Source organism: Lactuca virosa, chromosome 3 (genome assembly GCF_052849685.1).
Source record: "Lactuca virosa cultivar CGN04683 chromosome 3, Lactuca_virosa_CGN04683_v6, whole genome shotgun sequence".
NCBI classification, from domain to species: Eukaryota; Viridiplantae; Streptophyta; class Magnoliopsida; order Asterales; family Asteraceae; genus Lactuca; species Lactuca virosa.
The window spans coordinates 412093534-412108994 of record NC_136428.1 but is presented as its reverse complement, the minus strand read 5'-3'; positions in this window follow the sequence as shown (position 1 = coordinate 412108994).

The following is a 15461-nucleotide window of genomic DNA, read 5'->3' as shown; positions in this document are numbered from 1 at the left end:
CACATGAATCAGAGGACACATGGCTTGAGACTTCAAGTTTATCATCTAAAGATGCCCATACAAACTCAGAGGCATTAGTTTCAGTTCTTTCCGGAATAATTTCCTAAATCACACAGTTGTTCACGTGATTACTTTTAGGGACATAGTCTACATAATTTGGAAGACTATAATGGATTTTTGTGGTCCGATTCAGGTCCAGGTTTATCAGAGGCGGAAGAGGCGTGGAATCAGGACACTTGACAACTATTGGTTTGAACTCAGGAATTAGGGACTCAAAAGTTCTTTAGTCTTCGGAAGTGGTGACAAGGGAGAAACAGGGGTGTCCGAATGTTTGATGTTCGGAACTTCTCCCATGAATGTCAAATTTTGCAATTCCTTCAGGGGACTAACGATTGGTTTCAGAAACTCGCTTCCGAGACTAGGAGCTTTGGACCATGGATGACGAAAATTATGAGTCATTCGAATGTCAGCTTCAAGTATGTCTACAGAGTTATGCAAAGCATCTATTTTATCATTGAGACGTTTGTTATCAGAAATCAAAATATTTCGTTCAGAATAAGTGATTTCACATTCATCTTTCAAAATGATACATTCATCTTTTGACATTACAAGTTCATGCTCTAAAGACTCGATTTTCAATTTCTTATCCTCAAAACGTAACTTAAGACGACTTAGTTCACAGTCCTTCTTCTCACTGGCTTCTATGGCAGACTCATAGGCTTTATAGATGGTGTTCATATCTGTTTGGATCTGGGTCAGATAAGGTTCACATAAAGTCAAATCAAAATTATTATCAAAGATCATAGATTTTACCTGCTGAACGATGCTTCGACCTGGTGGATCGTTAGTGGCCATGTAGCAGTAGTGAGGTTCAGCAACATCATCTTCATCTTCGGACCCAGAAGACCAATAACCTTCATCGTATTCAACCGTTTGTCTTGCCATCAGACACATATTTCTTCCAGTCACCAAGTCATCATCATCTCCGGATGACCAATATCCTTCGACATCTCTTGAAACCGTAGTAACAAAGGCTTTCTCACTTTCAGCCATTTCTTGTGCTTAAAGTCATTGACAACCGAGGTGAGGCGCTTGTCCTTCATATTTTCGGAACCTTCAATCAGATCCTGAAGAGTGTCCCAAATATCTTTGGCTGATTTGCACAGCTTGATATGCTCAAAGAGTGATGGAGGAACACCAAACACCATTTCTGAGAAGGCAACTTGATCAGCATGCAATTTTTCGATGTCACCTGCAGTTAGAGGAGCTGGACGAGCTTCATCTTCTCGCATGAGCTGGGCAACTGCATCTCTTACTACTATTCTTACAGGAACATGAGGGCCTTCTTTGATGGATCTCCACATTTGTTCACCTTTATCTTTGGCTAGTAAAAACCTTTCCATTCTAACTTTCCAATGATCATATTCTTCCACAACTAGCAATGGGGCACGTGTAGGGCCACCCACGCTATTTGCGATTTGCATTGAAATCATTTGCTGAGGATTAGAAGCGGCCATTGAAGTCAATATATCTTCAAGCAAAAGTGGTATATAGAAGAACTTTTATCCTTATCACATAAATGGTTGAAATACCAAGGTAAATTCAATCCAACTATAATCTGATCTTATGGATTCAAAGGACAACCACTCAAGCTCTGATACCAATTGTGAGAACAAGATCGATGTGCAGGGACAATGTTTGAAAACTCAAACCTTGAGTGAATGCTTAAGATCAATGTTTGCTTGCTAATGGATGTTCAAATCGAGACTGGAGAGACCAGTCAAGTCTTAGATAATCAGTTCAACAAATGATCAAGACATTAATTGAGGACAAGTAGTCAATGATCAAGGTAAAGTTAATAAATGAAGAACAAGAATAATGTTTTAAATATGATAAGAGTAAATGCCAAAAGTGAGTGAAAGATCCGTTTTTTACTTGTATTGGATGCTTCCTTTATATAGGAGAGAATGTTACATCGAATTAACTAAGTAACTTACATAGGACCGGACAATAGAACTATTTCTGACATTCTGATTGTCTAATATAACAAAAGGCTAAGTCCTATGAAACGTTACATCAATACAAGGATAATTAATGACAAAGGACAAAATAGCGTTCTTCCGGATCAGCATACATTCCGAACGTGAAGGTCACTCCGGAATGTGTTCCTCTTCTTAATACTCCTCCTCTTCTTCTCTTCAGCTCCGGACAGGTTCCGGAGCACTTTTCCCTTCGGAACCAACACACTTCGGAATATGTACTTAGGATTGCTAGATGTTCACTTTCAGGTTCCAATAGGATAAAGCAGGGACTTTTGGACTCTAGGGACCTCACATGGTCCAGATCTGAAGTTCAACCCTTCCATTGAGAATGGAACCCTCAAGGTCCTCATATTTGGGTGGAAAAACCCTAGATTCACAAAATCCTAAGATCTATACAATAGAATGAGAAAGGTGAAAGCTTTATACCTTTCCCAGAAGCTTTGAAGTGAAACAACCTCAGATCTAGCAGCACCCTCTTGTCCCTTGGCCTTGAAATCTTCTCTTCTCTTCACAAAATGCACCAAACACTCACAATTAGCAAAGCACACTCTCTCTCTAGGCTCACAGGTCGTTTAGGGTTTGCTCTCAAAGAAGGGTAGTCGCAACTGAGGCTATAAGTGCCTTTAAATAGGCCCCAAACCCGGGGATTTAGGGTTTCTCATCCCAGCGCCTACTCGGCGAGTCGCCTCTCGGACTCGTCGAGTAGGTCATTAAACCCACGTGTCCATTCGCGATACTACTCGGCGAGTTGTAGCACCAACTCGTCGAGTCATTCTATAAACTTCAAAAGTAAATAATCAAAATGATGTACCTGGGACTCCGGATGTTACACTTTTGATGTATAAAAATATGAATCAAACAGATGTAAATACCTTTTCATATATATTCAATGTAATGGTTGTGTTTACTTTGATTACTATGATGCAATTGTTGTGATACTATGTATGACGTCATCCACCCCCGAATGTTTCCGCCGTTCCAGTTTGGGGGTGTGACAAAGCTCCCAAACTCTCACTAACAAGCTTAGACTCGAGATTAGGGTTTGAGGAGGGAATGGTGGTTGATAAGGATAGTCAAAGGGAGGCATAAAGTTGTTTAAATAGGGAGCAACCCTTAAAATTAGGGTTTAGTGACTAGGCTAGTACACCTGGTGTACCACACGTACTTCTAACGTACTAGCAGGACACTCGCTATCCCGCATCACATGAGTATGTTGCGCGTACCCTCAAGGACGCCCAACATACGGCTAAAATGCAAAACTTTTACCACAAGAGACCAATTATGCAACTTTTATAAAGTTAAGAGCTATATGATAATACTTGATAATCGGATGTTACATTTATACTTTTGATATAAAAGTAAATATTTATAAAAGCTGGTCAACCAGCTAAATTTTGTAAAACACTTTTGGTTATAAAAATACTTTGTGTCAAAGCCTGTAAAACTCACCGACAATTTTGTTAACGTATCTTAATGCATGTATTCTCAGGTTATTTAGCAGGCCGGAAGTGTTCGCTCAAAAGACTCTCCGTTATTTACATTATACTTTTGTAAACGCCGGATTGTTAGGCATGTATCACGGTTTAGCAATAGTCATTGTCAATGTAATTTCTATTTCGGTAAGAATAAAAGATTATATTTTTATTGTTCAGTGTATGTTTAATAACTGTGATTACTGATTTACGTCGCGCACCTCAGCGTTTCCGCTAGCCGTCGGGGTGTGACATTACCTCACACTCCCCTTACTTCCCTCATTTTTTGAAATTATATATATATATATACATATATATATATATATATATATATATATATATATATATATATATATATATATATATACACACAATATCAATATTATACTTTATCTAAAGGTAATTAAAAACCATTAATTCTGATATTTTTTATAATTATATGACATAAATATACAGTTTAAAAAAGACCACAGGAAAGATATATCACACGGAAGACTTTACCACACACCACACACCTAGTAGCATGATGTTCACCGCACACCGCACTACATTGTCACCTCTACCATATTATGCGGTGGAGCCACACTGATTGGTCTTATGTATTCCCGTCTTTGAACATTAATTTAAAATAAAGAAGACTTGACAAATTTAAACATAATAATGGAATTTTTTATACTTCAGATTTTTAATGTCAAATTTTATTTTTATATTAAGGTGGAATCAGATAGGAAAACATTTTTATATGAGATGTTAACCAAAATCCGATCTCAATCTAAGTCTAAGTAAGATTGTAGATAAAATCACAAATGATCATATTTTTATGTATCACGATTTTGACAATTATGCATAAATATATTAAACTCAAATTTCATTAGAGCTTTTGAATTTCACAATATATTATAACTAAAAAAATACCTAGTAACTTGAATATTTAAGATTAAAAGAAACCAAAATTTATTAAAATTTAAAAACGCCATGAATAACTAATTAAGAAACGTATTGTAGAATTAAGCTTGGGAAATGAAATTCAAGAGGTACATTCCCAACGGAAACATGACCCAAAGTTTTTTGAGAAAGAAGAGAGAGAAAGATTTTCGTGCAAAGCTCTTGAGCTTTCGGTCTCTCCTTTCTCTTCTTCAACTTGTATTTTATGCTTCTTTGTTTGTACCTTAGAATTTAGGTTATTTTATAAACAACAATATGCTAACGTATTTTTAAAACAACTCAGATTTTCGGTTCATTTTTCTTTTTCGAATTATGTTTCGATTTTTCATGACATCCTTATTTTTACATATAATTAGTATCTTTCGAAAAAACGAGTCCATATTTGTTGGTAGAGCTGGCAATGGGTTGACCTGGGTTGGGTTCGGGTTCAACCCATTTATTAATTGGGTTGAAGATTTCAACCCAACCCAACCTATTTAACTAAATAGGTTAAAATTTCCAACCCAACACAACCTATTGGCTTAATGGGTTGTCATCGGGTTGACCTATTTATCTTTTTTCCAACCTAACCTATTAAATAAATAGGTTGAACCCGGGTTACCCATTTAAAACTAAAAATATAAACAAAATATGAAAAACTTAAACTTAATTAAGTTAGTTTAAACCCCAAATAAATATTCAAAGTATGATCACAATTTAAAATCTTTCCAAACATATTCACCGATTTATGTTTGTATAATTGTATTTGTAACAGCCCAGAAACAGTAATAATATTTCTCATTCAAAGACTATCAATTTCATTCAATAATTGTTCCAAAAACCATTATCAAATATATTATTCAAAACGTCAAAGTACAATTATTCAAAATGCGGAAATCATGAGGGGATGATGTTGTGCCATCACGTCGGGCCTTTCCCTTTTGAACTAGAAGTACCTGAAACAATAAACATAAACTGTAAACACAAATCTTAATGAGTTCCCCAAAGTACCACATACCAAAACTTACAAGTGTCATGAGCTACCCCCATGGTCTTTCCTTTCAATGCAGAGGGCCAAATCCTAGTCTTACATAAAAGTGCCCTGGGCTACACCCCCCCCCCCTCCCCCATGGTCTTTCATACAATTCTCATGGGCTACCCCCATGGTCTTCCATACAAGTAGCACAAAGATAACCATCATCATACAAACATAATACAGTGTGTCGGTATTAGTGCCTTTGACCCACGAGTACAGTGAAGAGACTCACCACACAGATAGATAAAAGTTGAAACAACACGCTACTCCGAAGCCAACTCTACCGGTCACCTTTACAAATAACAGTTACCAAGACTCATATTATAGTTCAAAATACCTAAACTACCCCTAAGTCAAACTTGGTCAAAATTAAAATTCAATCGGGTCAAATCCATTGGACAAAACCCTAATATTGTGACAACCCGAAAATTTTTGCCTTGTAAGTCCAGCCATTCAATTCAACCGAGTGTCAGACCCGTTTCTGCTATCTTTTAGCATCGTTTAGAGTCTGTTTAAGGGTTCTAAGCTCAGTACAATCAAGCTATGGGTTTAGGGATGTGTCAGCTAAACTTCTTCGTGTTGCAATCGAGCCGAACACTCCATCAAAGGGAGTGTACGGCCATACACCAATGTTGACCGTACACTCACCCCCATATATAGAGGATCCCTTCATTTCTAGCCATTTCTTCAACTTCCAAGTCTAGAAATCGGATTTCTCTCTCAACTATCATCGAGTTCTTCATCCTAAATCATCAAAAACGTAAGTGATTCTTCTACCCTTCTTGATATCTTCCTTAGTGTTGTAAACATCTCTTGATCCATCCATGAAAACATCTTTTTATGTTAGATCTTCAAACATTCATCCATTTCACCAAGAACACCAAGAACACACACTTGTTCTTGGTGGCCGTGAACCCTCTTTTGAGCCTCCAAATCGTAAGTATCCTTTCCATATGCTTAGTATACGTTAGATACTCTTATTTAATACCTTAGAATCGACCATTTAGCTGGAACAAAAGGAGTGTACGGCCGTACACCCTTGCATGTCCGTACACACCTCAAAACACCCCATAAGGGCCTCCAAAATAAGAACCTAGTTCGTAATCTTGATGAGCAATAGACCCACAAGCTTCCCCATGGTTCAAACACCCTATTGTGCATGTTTTACCATGATTGTACGGCCGTACACTCCATGGTCGTACACCCATGGCCGTACACCCATGGCCATACACTCATGATCGTCCATAGTATGGTTAGGCTGTAAACCCCTTTCAGTCAATCACATGTGATTGTAACACTTCCTAGCAAGTGTTTCCTAGTCCCTAAGGGTGTTTCCTTGCATGTTAGTTGTCCAAAACACTAATTAAATGCCTATATATGCCATTATATGTCATTTAGGACTCGTTTGTGTCTCGGGAATTCATTCGTGGAACTTCTCATCCCTACGCGAACCTTCAATCGAATCAAACACATAAGGTGAGTTCATACCCCTATATTTTCCGAGTTTTTAATGTTTTCAGGGGGAATACAAGTAAAAGCACAAGTAATCTTGTGTTCAAAATATTATTATGTTTAATATATTTCCATCACTAGTATACATTGAACATAGAACTTGCATACATGGTAAACATCGTTACTACTAGACTTGAAACCAGTTTTACAAAACATGTTAAAATACAAACATTACAAACACAGTTTTCAGAACAGAGGAAACAAACTTATAAATTATGAAATAAAAGATATTATTTTATAAGGATTCATAACAAAAAGGGTTTTCAAAGTATTATTCGTGAATTCGTTGAGAGAGCCAACAGTGTGAGACACCTTGTAACTAGAGTCTCCTGAGAAGGAGAGCGTGAGTTTGTGTATAGATCTATACGGGAGTGACAATCCCGCACCCTGACTATTAGCTACAGCCAACCGAGGGTGACAAACGTCATTTTTATCGGCGTACGTCCGGGTACGTCGTATTGTTGATCGTCCATAGTATGGTTATAAGAATCCACAGGTGAAACAACGACTCGTTCACATAATAATACACCTAACAAACAGACATTAGGGTTAGTAACTATGTGATTACCTATTATATACACTAGGGTAACATGAAATTAACATCCAACTTGCAGTGGGATGTGTGATCTCCGCCTCATTTCCTGTTCCTTGTTTGGTTGTGGGCTTAGGGCGGAATCACCCAATCGACTGTCTGTTCGATCCAGATTTCTATAAATCGTATATACTAAGTGATCACAGGAGGGTATTTACACTACGGTATTCACACTACGGTATTCATACAAAGCTTTTCATACAAAGGTTTTCATATTGGTTTTCAAACAAAACAATGCTTAACAACATAAGCATGGTAGATGCTTATACTATTTGGTTTGGAACAGATAATTCAATAACTTACACTTAGGGAAAATATATGATTTTCCAGGGTAAACATTAGTACTTTACAAACAAGCGGTTATTCATTTTACTAATGAACATTACTAATAATTCTGTAATTCCTTAGTTTATGCATCCAGGCTATGTGTGAAGAATATCCGACAAACCATGGAATGTGTGGTTTCCGCCTCATTTCCTGTTCCTTGTTTGGTTGTGGACTTAGGGCAGATCCACACAATCAATCGCCTGTTCGATATTGGTTTATACATAGCCAGTATGAACTAAGTAGTTATAAAAAGAATTGGTTAATCATGCATTCAATAAGAAAATAATGGGTTTTCTTGAGGAACACTTTCAACAGATATCAAATGACCATTACAGTTAACTTTGTAAGTATCTAGTGAATACTTCAGGATTATGTACATGAGGATCCGACAACCAGTGGAATGTGTGGCCTCCGCCTCACTTCCTGTTCCTTGTTTGGTTGTGGGCTTGGGGTAGAACCACACAATCGATTGTTTGTTCGATCTGGATTGTATATGATTTGTAAGTACTCGCAGGAGGAACTTGTAAGAATCATTTCTTTACTTAAAGTTTATACATTAGAAAATATAAGATTTTCTGGAGAAACATAATGCACTTTTCGAAAGAACAAAGAACTGTTTTCCAAAACTAAACGCTTATGAACTCACCAGCTTTATGCTGATACTCTTTCAAAACCTACTTGTATTCTCAGGACATTAGTAGACAGGTACACGCACCGGGTTCAAGAAGACGGAGCATAGTAGCTTCGAGTCTTTACTTGTATTTACTATTGGAGTCATTCGTGTATGATTCAAATGTAATGTAATGTAATCACTATACTGTTAATACAATTGTTGTTGTTGCTTTGATTACTATTATTCAATTGTTGTGATACTATACATGACGTCCTCCGCCCCCGAACGTTTCTGTCGTTTCGGTTTGGGGGTGTGACAGATTGGTATCAGAGCATTGTTTATAGTGAACTTAGTATATCAACCAGTAAAAGATATACAACTATAAATACAATGGGGCCGGAGTGCTCTGACTAAAAGTATACTTTTAAAATATAAGTATTTTACGATAAGTATACTAATAAGCATACCTACTAAGAACAAGTATCACAATAAGAGCAGATAAGAACAAAACGAATAAAAGTATTTAGATGTTGGACACCACAATCAAACCTAAGCAGTTATGTAATCATATCTAGAATAAATATAACCTGATCAACTATATTTATTCGAGATACGACCAACATGTATTTGGGAGTGATGGTGGTGTTGCAACAAGCCTAAAACTTACCTAACTCGATATACAAAAGTATCCTTAGAACAAAACATAAAGATAAAATACTATAGGAGTATTTTAGGCACTATAACAAACTTGAATGAGAACTAAAAGACCTTTACTGGCAGGTCTATACTTACGAAGTGCATGCTTCCAGGGTTATATATAATTGGGATCTTATAGACTTAGAATTGGTGATCTACGCTCTACTACCTGCTCCTTGTTTGGTTGTGGTTTTGGAGTAGGACCATCTATTCGAAGGTCTATTTGATCTTGGTTATATACAGCTTGCATGCACTACGTGACTATAGGAGGAACCAGTTTAGATCATCAATAACTATAAGAAGAAATGTTTACTTAATCTCATAAGATTCTTTAGACATCCCCATTCTCGCGCGAACAACCTAGATATAGATAGCCACTACAATCACCAACAGAAGAATCAAGGAGGAACCAGAGAGGATTCATAAAGAGGGTTCCTAGAAGGAACCATATGAGGATGCAAATCTTCCATCAGGAAGTGATGGAGATCTGTGATAGAACCCGAAGCATGAGCTACTGTGAATAGGAAAAGCTATAGGAAAGTTCAGAGACAACAAACCCTCACAGCTGAACTCAGGACCATCATAACTAGAACAGAAACCCCTCCCGAGGCGCGCAAGGTGGTAGAGAACCATATACGTCATACTAATAAGTAAGTAACTAATATGATCTAGTGAGTTAGTGATTACACTGCTCACACTATGTGTCAGGCTTATTGCCTTTATCATATCAGCTAAGTAGCAGTAAACCAGATCCCATAACTTCATTAAGAGGGTAGTCACTATCAAATTCATAAGTCTATGTTGCGTAGACCTCTGTTATGAATTACTTCAAACGTCAACTAATGAAACACTCAGAACTAGGATAACTTCGATTCAGAATACACTCGATTCGTAACATCTAAGGACTTACCCTCGTTCGTATTTTAAACCTTTTGGCAGCAATATGCCACCGAAGAAGTCAAACAAAAACAACGCACCACCGCCACCACCTCCTCAGTATGACCCGGTTATCTTTCAGGCGGCAGTAACAGCCGCAGTGACAGCTGTCATGACTCAAATCAATGCAAGTGGTACCGGTGAATCGGGTAGTGGTACCAACAGCTTTAACCACGGACACACAAGGGAGTGCTCATACAAGGACTTCATGATTTGTGGACCCAAATCCTTCGATGGAAATGGGGAAGTCATCGCCCTAATGCGATGGTTCGAGAAGACAAAATCGATTTTTGAGCTATGCGCGTGCCCAGAAGGGAGCAAAGTGAAGTTTGTTGCATGCGCCTTCTCTGACAGAGCCCTTACATGGTGGAACAACCATGTCAAGTCATTGACTCTTCCTATAGCAAATGCAATGGGCTGGGAAAAACTAAAGGAAATGATGCTGGAAGAATACTGCCTGAGAGGCAAAGTACAGAAACTAGAGCATGAGCTGTGGAATCTTACCATGGCATGCTCAGACATAGGAGCTTACACCGATAGGTTCAACGACTTAGTTGCACTATGCTCGGGGATGGTTACCCCAGAGAGCAAGAAGGTAGAGAGATACATTTGGGGACTGCCTTCTCCAAACCAAGGAAACATATTGGCAGCGAAACCTCTTACGTTTGACAGTGCCAAACGCCTGGCTCGAACATTGGTGGATTATGGGATCCACCAAGGCATAATGGACCCCGTTCATGGGTCAACCAAAGGAGGCGATGATAATCAAAGGCCCGAGAGCAGAAAGAGGAGACAACCAACACAAGAACCCTCCGAGGAACAACAGACAGACATAACCTATACTGCCACGACCCCAGCCACAACAGCACCCGGCAGTCGTTACGCTGGAACCCTTCCTAAATGCAATAAGTGTAACTTCCATCATACCGGAAGGTGTCGAAAGTTGTATTGCAAGAACTACCTCCGAAGAGGACACACCATCCGCTTCTGTAGGGCACCTGCACGACCAATCTCTCAGGTCCCATTTGAGGAAGTAAGTCAGACCTGCCACGAATGTGGTGAAACAGGACACTACAGGAGAGATTGTCCATTGGCTAGGAACCCTGATGAGGAAGGAAGAGTGCTAATGATCACTGCAGGAGAGTCTACCCCGGAACCACCTGAGAACAACGGTACGTCTTCCAACTCGAATCTTTTCCCAAACCTACATTTTCAAGGAAACCGTCTCACAACTAAATTCTAACTATAATAGTTTCTTCCTCGTCTAAACTAAGCACATAGTTTATATAGAAACTAAATACTCTTTTCCGGTAGGCTTAATGACTTGGTGTAAACATTGGGGCCATATATAATTAAGAATCAATAGACTTAGAGTGCTTGATTCCGCCTTATTTCCTGTTCCTTGTCTGGTTGTGGATTTAGGGCAGATTCACTCAGTCGACAGTCTTATCAGCCTTAATTATATATGACTTCTAGACACCAAGCGATTATAGAGAGACTGGATAGGGATCATAATATCAAGTATCATTCACGAGAACAATCTTTCGGTTAATACGCACGTAAGTCAATACAAAACTATCGTAGTAGTAATATCAGGATCAAAACAGAAAGCACCAGAAACATACACTCAGATGCACCGATATTCTAACGAAACACTCTCTCTGAGCTAACCTAACACGAAATTCGACGACGTCATCCCGCTTAGTCCGACTGGTTCTGCGTTATACCAAACCCACGTGTCACTGAAGAGACCCTTTGCTTTAAACCGACCGAATAACAAAACTCTCGTCACTCATAACGACAAACTAGATGCGAACCTCGAAATTTCATCTCGCTTCAAACCCCTTAAAATACTCATGCGAGGAGTATGGTATCCACCCGTAACTTTCCTTAAGCACCCTCAGCAGACCATCTTGGAAACACCACTCGCGCAGCAAGTCAAGTTCAAGCACAGAGGCTAGGGACAGATACGGTTAGCCTATCGATGTGAAATGTACACGCGAAGGTGGTATATAATTAAGATTCTACGGACTTAGGATGTGTGTTTCCGCCCTATCTCCTGTTCCTTGTCTGGTTGTGGACCTGGGGTAGAGTTACCCATCCGACCGTCTTATCAATCTTAATTATATACGACTTGTGTACATGAGACAATGATAGATGAACCGGGTATGAGTCCTACCATGAACTTCAGGACAAAGGCTGCTCAGAACTACGAAAGGACATTCTACCAGTTTGATGAACGTAGTTGAGCAAGCTAAACCTACCCGCCCATCACAGATCAGAATAGCGCACCCATCAATGATGATCCGCTGAAGCAACCAGCGAGGATCTGAAATCATTGAAAGAACGCAAGCATTGAATGGAACCAAAGTAACCGTCTCTTTTCCTTATCCTTAACCATCCACTCGGAATCCGAATTTCGGGACGAAATTCCCTCTAACGGGGGGATGATGTGACAACCCGAAAATTTTTTCCTTGTAAGTCCAACCATTCAATTCAACCGAGTGTCAGACCCGTTTCTGCTATCTTTTAGCATCGTTTAGAGTCTGTTTAAGGGTTCCAAGCTCAGTACAATCAAGTTATGGGTTTAGGGATATGTCAGCTAAAGTTTTTCGTGTTGCAATCGAGCCGAACACTCCATCAAAGGGAGTGTACGGCCGTACACATGGGTGTACGGCCGTACACCCATGTTGACCGTACACCCACCCCCATATATAGAGGATCCCTTCATTTCTAGCCATTTCTTCAACTTGCAAGTCTAGAAATCGGATTTCTCTCTCAACTATCATCGAGTTCTTCATCTTAAATCATCAAAAACGTAAGTGATTCTTCTACCCTTCTTGATATCTTCCTTAGTGTTGTAAACATCTCTTGATCCATCCATAAAAACATCTTTTTATGTTAGATCTTCAAACATTCATCCATTTCACCAAGAACACCAAGAACACACACTTGTTCTTGGTGGTCGTGAACCCTCTTTTGAGCCTCCAAATCGTAAGTATCCTTTCCATATGCTTAGTATACGTTAGATACTCTTATTTAATACCTTAGAATCGACCATTTAGCTGGAACAAAAGGAGTGTACGTCCATACACCCTTGCATGCCCGTACACACTTCAAAACACCCCCATAAGGGCCTCCAAAATGAGAACCCCATGGTTCAAACACCCTCTAGTGCATGTTTTACCATGAGTGTACGTCCGTACACTCCATGTCCGTACACCCATGGTCGTACACTCCATGGTTAGGCCGTAAACCCCTTTCAGTCAATCACATGTGATTGTAACACTTCCTAGCAAGTGTTTCCTAGTCCCTAAGGGTGTTTCCTTGCATGTTAGTTGTCCAAAACACTAATTACATGCCTATATATTCCATTATATGTCATTTAGGACTCGTTTGTGTCTCGGGAATTCATTCGTGGAACTTCTCATCCCTACGCGAACCTTCAATCGAATCAAACACATAAGGTGAGTTCATGCCCCTATATTTTCCGAGTTTTTAATGTTTTCAGGGGGAATACAAGTAAAAGCACAAGTAATCTTGTGTTCAAAATATTATTATGTTTAATATATTTCCATCACTAGTATACATTGAACATAGAACTTGCATACATGGTAAACATCGTTACTACTAGACTTGAAACCAGTTTTACAAAACATGTTAAAATACAAACATTACAAACACAGTTTTTAGAACAGAGGAAACAAACTTATAAATTATGAAATAAAAGATATTATTTTATAAGGATTCATAACAAAAAGGGTTTTCAGAGTATTATTCGTGAATTCGTTGAGAGAGCCAGCAGTGTGAGATGCCTTGTAACCAGAGTCTCCTGAGAAGGAGAGCGTGAGTTTGTGTATAGATCTATACGGGAGTGACAATCCCGCACCCTGACATTAGGGTTAGTAACTATGTGATTACCTAGTACATACACTAGGGTAATATGAAATTAACATCCAACTTGCAGTGGGATGTGTGATCTCCGCCTCATTTCCCGTTCCTTGTTTGGTTGTGGGCTTAGATGCTTATACTATTTGGTTTGGAACAGATAATTCAATAACTTACACTTAGGGAAAATATATGATTTTCCAGGGTAAACATTAGTACTTTACAAACAAGCGGTTATTCATTTTACTAATGAACATTACTAATAATTCTGTAATTCCTTAGTTTATGCATCCAGGCTATGTGTGAAGAATATCCGACAAACCATGGAATGTGTGGTTTCCACCTCATTTCCTGTTCCTTGTTTGGTTGTGGACTTAGGGCAGATCCACACAATCAATCGCCTGTTCGATATTGGTTTATACATAGCCAGTATGAACTAAGTAGTTATAAAAAGAATTGGTTAATCATGCATTCAATAAGAAAATAATGGGTTTTCTTGAGGAACACTTTCAACAGATATCAAATGACCATTACAGTTAACTTTGTAAGTATCTAGTGAATACTTCAGGATTATGTACATGAGGATCCGACAACCAGTGGAATGTGTGGCCTCCACCTCACTTCCTGTTCCTTGTTTGGTTGTGGGCTTGGGGTAGAACCACACAATCGATTGTTTGTTCGATCTGGATTGTATATGATTTGTAAGTACTCGCAGGAGGAACTTGTAAGAATCATTTCTTTACTTAAAGTTTATACATTAGAAAATATAAGATTTTCTGGAGAAACATAATGCACTTTTCGAAAGAACAAAGAACTGTTTTCCAAAACTAAACGCTTATGAACTCACCAGCTTTATGCTGATACTCTTTCAAAACCTACTTGTATTCTCAGGACATTAGTAGACAGGTACACGCACCGGGTTCAAGAAGACGGAGCATAGTAGCTTCGAGTCTTTACTTGTATTTACTATTGGAGTCATTCGTGTATGATTCAAATGTAATGTAATGTAATCACTATATTGTTAATACAATGGTTGTTGTTGCTTTGATTACTATTATTCAATTGTTGTGATACTATACATGACGTCCTCCACCCCCGGACGTTTCCACCGTTTCGGTTTGGGGGTGTGACAAATATAAGGTCTGATGTCGTGACCATTCCTTGGTCACGTCGTAAGAGTCGACCAAGTCTGATTCCAACAACTCGTTCCAGACTCAGACAACTCAATCGCGGGTTTTCTTCATGGTCACGTCATGAGACCTTATGTCTCACGTCGTGACTTCGGTCTGAAGCCAAAAATCTCGGTTTTAAGTCCTTAACTCAATAAGTCGCTAAACCCAACTTCTCCAGGAGCTTAAGGGGACCCTAAAGGTTCATAAAAATGTTGCTTTTCGGACATGCATACACCATGCATGTCCCAATC